This window comes from Egretta garzetta, unplaced genomic scaffold (genome assembly GCF_000687185.1).
Source record: "Egretta garzetta isolate BGI_Z169 unplaced genomic scaffold, ASM68718v1 scaffold296, whole genome shotgun sequence".
Classification (NCBI taxonomy): domain Eukaryota; kingdom Metazoa; phylum Chordata; class Aves; order Pelecaniformes; family Ardeidae; genus Egretta; species Egretta garzetta.
This window is the reverse complement of record NW_009259988.1, coordinates 205,223-210,597: the sequence shown is the minus strand read 5'-3', so window position 1 is coordinate 210,597 and position 5,375 is coordinate 205,223.

The following is a 5,375-nucleotide window of genomic DNA, read 5'->3' as shown; positions in this document are numbered from 1 at the left end:
GCCGGGCATCCCAAGAGCAAGAGAGTGGCTCTAGTGCCCGGGGAAGCAGCCGGTGCTCACCCCCTCGTATTCCTGGGGAGAGAGGAACCTCTTGCATTTCTATTGCCTCTCCCTATTAACATGCATGATTTACTGATCAAATCCTACAGCCGTCTCGGAGCTTGTAAGAAGTTAACATCAAAGCTGTGGAAGGGAGGGAATGGCAAGTGCTGGAGAGAGATGTCACATTAGTGTCTGGCTCTCTGAGAGCTTCTGCATTTTAAACCTTGTTCGTCAAGGCTTCAACTTCATTGCCCTGCTTCGCGGGGAGGGAGAAGATGCCACATACAAAGAACTTGCCCCCTGCGTGGGAGAGGCCCTGGTGGCCAGGGCAGCCTTGGGCCGGCAGGGATGGTCCTGCCCGGAGAGAGCTGCAGCCGAGGGCAGGACCACTCCAGCCGGGGCACCGGGCTGCGTTGAAGGATGTAAATCCCGCTGTCATCAGGGCATAACGAGGCTGATGAGGGTGAGATAGAAACTTCCCCTTTGGGCACTTCTGTAATTGTTCGTAAGGGCGTCAGTTCAGCAGAGCATGATTAAATTCCCAAGTGAGCAACCAGGGAGATAATTAACTTTTGGAACAACTTACCTGTGAGATGGAGTATCCATCACTCAAGGTCTTTACGGAGCAAGCGATACCCTGCTGAAAGCTCCTGGAGGTGACCCTGCAGCCCAACTGGTGGGAAATATCCTCCTGGGATTGGAAAACGCTGATTTACCTGAATCTAAATGATCTGCAGGAATACGGACGCGGCGTTTCGGCTCTCCTACTGCTCCAACTTTCTGCAGGGCTTTCTCCACCTGCATGCATGCATGCACCCTTTTTTTTTTGTTTTTGCAAGCCCTGTCACTGGGGCAGGGAGCACTGGGACGAGCTGGGAGGTCTCCTGCCACCTCCAAATGCCGGAGCCTGGAGACAGCCCGGACAGGAGGGCTCTGTCTCCCCAAGCAAAGAACCAAACCAGCTCTGCCCCGGGACGAGCTGCCCGCGTTCACTGCGAGAGGGGAGGCAGAGGGGCAGGAGGACGGAGAGCGCCCGGAAAGCGTTTCCGAGGTTTGCTGCAAACCCTGCGCCAAGGAACGAGCTCAGCAGAGCAAAAGCCTTCGCCGCCTGCCCCGTGCCTGTCTCTGCTGGGGGGTCTGGCCCCAACCCGACCCCCCCTGCCCTTCCTGCAGGGGGCCGGGGCAGCGGGATCCTCTCTGGACACCCATTAGCCCAGGGAGCTGCTTTTATTTGGGCTCCATGGCACAGTCCCCAGGAGATTTATGGCCTGAGTGCCTTTGATGTGGGGCCCTGATAAGCATCAGGAATATTTTTGTTTCATGACAATGTCAGCCAGGGCTCTGACTGAAGGGGGTTTATGGGCAGCGATGTTTCCTGCAGCTATTGAGCTGGCTGCCACATTCCTAGGGAAGGCCAGCCATTAAAATAAAATCGTAAAACCCCCTCTGGAAGGCTTTATAAACAAAGGGAAGTTTCTCCTTTAAGGGAGAGGATTGGGGAGTATTTCCATTTCAATCAGGGGCATCTCTGGAACAAGCCCACAGCCAGGGCTGTGCAGAATTTGTCAGGGGATTAGCCCAGGAAAAGAGCGAGTGCAGGATTTTTCCCCTTCGCACTCACTCGGCTGTTATTCCAAATTAGGCTGTTGGCTTTCGGCTTGGAGGAGGGTAATGAAAACCAGAAGGGAGCTGCGGCAAGGGCCTGGCTGGGGGCAGGGGATGGGGCGCTGGAGGTGTCCAGGCATGCACAGGGCACCCCGCTCCTCCAGCAGAGGGTGGGCAGCCACGATGCTGGCTTGGCCCCAGCATGCGAGAGGTGCACGGTGCAGTGTGTTCTGCGTGGTGCTGTGCAGTGCTGCGTGGTGCTGCATGGTGTTGTGCAGCGCTGTATGGTGCTGCATGGTGCTGTGCAGCGCTGCACGGTGCTGTGTGGTGCTGCACGGTGCTTCGTGGTGCTGCACGGTGCTGTGTGGTGCTGCTCCACTTCCCCCCTCGATGCTCCACTGGAAGCAAACCCCACGTCAGGAGAAGCCTCCAGCTCGGGCGTGTGCAGCACGACGGGCGGGGGGGTCCCGCCTCACCCCTGCCGATGGGGGTCCCGGCTACGGGAAGGCCGCCGTGGCCTGGCTTTCCCACCCTGGCAGCCTCTGCTCACTGTCAACTGCTTCCCGTGTGATTTATTTGAGGTTTACACTCCCATCCGTAACGCAAAGCCACCGAGCGCGTTTCTTCCTCCTTGTAATTAAAGCCCCCACCGCTGAAGCGCACACCTGGTATAAACAGCTATAAAAATATACACGTGCAGCGCCAGCGCCAGTTTTGGGTGCTGGGAATGCAGCCCGGCACCGGGTGCCCATCCAAGAGGCGGGCGAAAGTGGCTGCCCTGTTCTGAGAGATGGGGACGTGGCCGGATCGGGCCCTACGCAGCCACCGAGGCCGAGTTCCAATTTTCCCAGGGGTTTTTTTTGGGATGTATTTTTGGGCAGCAATAGGTGTCCCTTCCTCACCCATCCCTCCCGGACATCCCGCAGAGCTCTTGTCCTCGAAAGGTATAATTCCAGGGCTGAGCTCCGGGCTTTAAAGACAAATGATTAATGCCCGATGGGTTTGAACTGCCCAGTGGTTGGGAGATTTATATAGCCATGGTTTTCCTGAACTTTACTGCAATAGCGTGGGCTGAAGCCAGCGTGAATGCTAAAGCACGCGGCTGTTTGGAGGCAGTGAGAGCCCCTCGCCGAGGAGCCTCGGTGGGGATGGAGGGGAAGCACCCAGGGCTGGCGAAAGCCCTTCGGTTGAGGAGTTGGGGAGAAGGAGAGCTCCAGGGGGGGAGGTCACCCTCATTTCGGGTCCCAGCTGTTCCCTGTGCCATCTGGGAAAAGGGAAGGGATTTCCGTGTGCTGACCAAAGAGCATTTATCGCTGCCCATGAAGGCATGGGAAGCAAGACCCAAGGGCTGCTTCTGGCTTTGAGCAACGTGCCCAGCTCAAAATAGAGCCTCTAACGAAGGCTGAACGCTGCTGGAAGAGCCGTGCCTCTTCTCTTCATGGCAGATGTCTCTGACGGCCCCGGCCCTGAGCACCCCCTTGGTGCAGGGCTCCTCACTTAAGGGCACAGCACCACCGCACCCCGTCCAGAAAGGGCCTGGGCTCCGTCTGGGAGGCGCTGGCGGCTCCATCCCTCCATCCCGCTGCTCTTCCAGAACCTCGGTCCCCAGATGATTTTAAGCTTTCTTCTCATTTCCAGCCTAAGTCTTTTCTCATGGCCGATTTATCCCCTTTGTCCTTGTGCCAACATTGTCCTTTAACTTAAACAACTCATCCCCCTGCCTGGTGTTTACCCCCTGTGTGTTTATAAAGAGCGATCATTTCCCCGCTCAGCCTCCGCGCTCGCGGATAAACAAGCTGAACTCGGCTGGTTTTTAGTTGCTCTTTTTGCCGGTGCTGGCAGCCGCCGTCCTGCCGCCCCGCTGTCCCCAGCCCCACCGGCCAGCCTGGTGCAGGACAAGACCCCATCCCTGCCTCCCCCGGGGCTCTGGCCCCCAGCCCTCCAGCTACGGCAGCAAGGAGGGAGAGGTTTGGGGTGGGAAGGGTGCCCAGGGAGGGCTGTGTGCCGAGTCCCATCGGCACCGGTGTGAGCACCGGCACAAAGAATGAAACAAGATGGAGATGGGACACACTGTGCTGGGAGCACGGGAAGCTTCCCGGCCTCCCCGGCAAGCAGCACAGCAGGACTAACAGGTTTGGTGGGTGGCACGGAAAAGAAAAAGGGAAGGTCGGCCCCAGCATACTCTGCTGGTGTGAGAAAGTCCCAACCCAGGGCTGCTCCTCCTGCAAAGAAGCGGGCGCTGGGGCGATCGCCAGCCATCCCTTCGCTGTTTTCCCAGAGGAAATGTCCTCACCGCCGCCGCTTTCTGCAGGGTGGTTTTGCAGGGCTTCCCGTGACACCCGCCCGCAGGAGCAGGATGAGGCTCCTGGCCCAGCCTCCCTCTGCCTTGGTCCATATTTCACAGGAGAGCAGATACCCATCGGCCATGTCACGGCGGAAAACCAAGAACTCAAAGCAATTTTAAATGAACTTTCAAAATGATGAACAAAGAGCCCTTGTCCGTGTTATACAGCAAATAAATCACATCAAAATGATAGTTGTAATTCCCAAAAGTACACAGAGAATTGATTTTCCGATGACATTTATCATGATAAACCGGTGCAGCAGCATACAGGCACATCTTAAGTTGCAGCTGGTTGACTCCCTCCCATTTATCTCCCATCCCATCTTTGCCGGCCACATTTGCACAGTTGCACAAGCGATTATTGCTACTAAGGACAACAGTCCTGGGGCCGGTTTCAGCTCAGCCTGCACCAGAGCTCGGGCTGGGTTTGCCTCTCGCCCGACGCTGACTCAAGTCGGGGCTGCAGCAGGCGCAGGCGCGGGGCGAAGGGGCGTTCCGACGGCTCGCCAAGCACGCTGCCCGCACAGGCAGGCTCCCGAGCCCTGCAAACTGTTTCTGGGTGGACACAAAGCGCCTCTGGATTGCAGATCAAAAGACGGGTTGAGTCTGGGTTGATTTAAGCCGCCCTCCAGCCCCGGGCTTTGGAAAGACTTCCCAGGACGAAGCGTCTGGAGCAGCCGCGTTGGGTGAGGGGCTGGGAGGACGGAGCAGGGATGCTCCAGATCCTGACCTAGCAGAGCCCAGCAAGCAGGGATGCCGGAGTGCTGGTTGTTGCAGCAGGCAGGCAGGGCTCTGCCCTCCAGAAATCCCCCATCCCACAGTGGCTGGGCCGATACTGCTGTGAAACAGCCTTGGTTTGGCCTTGGCTCTCACCCAGGAACACCCCCCCAATTCCTACGCTGCCAGGGCAGGATGGATGGGGAGCATCCTCGGCCATGCCGGGCCCCAGGCATCCCAAAAAAAAGCTGGAGACGCAGCTGGGCTTCTTAGCAAAAACCAAAATCCTTCCCAAAAATTAAGGACATTCTCCCAGAAAGCGAAGGCAGCTCCATTAGGATACCATTGCTTTCAATCCCGAATCAGATTTGAAAATTATCTCGGGCTGTGCCGGTGGATATATCTCCCTTTGTCAGAGCCTCGCCAGCCTCTCCCGCTCGCCTTTATTTGTCTTGCTGCTGTTGCAGCGAAAATGTATTGGCTTTGCAGTTAGTGATTACACGTCATCACATACCCAATTTATAACACCATACCCCAAAGAACAGATGTAATAAAGCCAGGCCAGGAAACAGCGATGTTATAAAACAGAGCAGTCGACTCTGAGGTCCTTGCATGTGTGCAGGAAAGAAAATATTATAGACACTGGTTTGGGGAGGGGGGATATGGG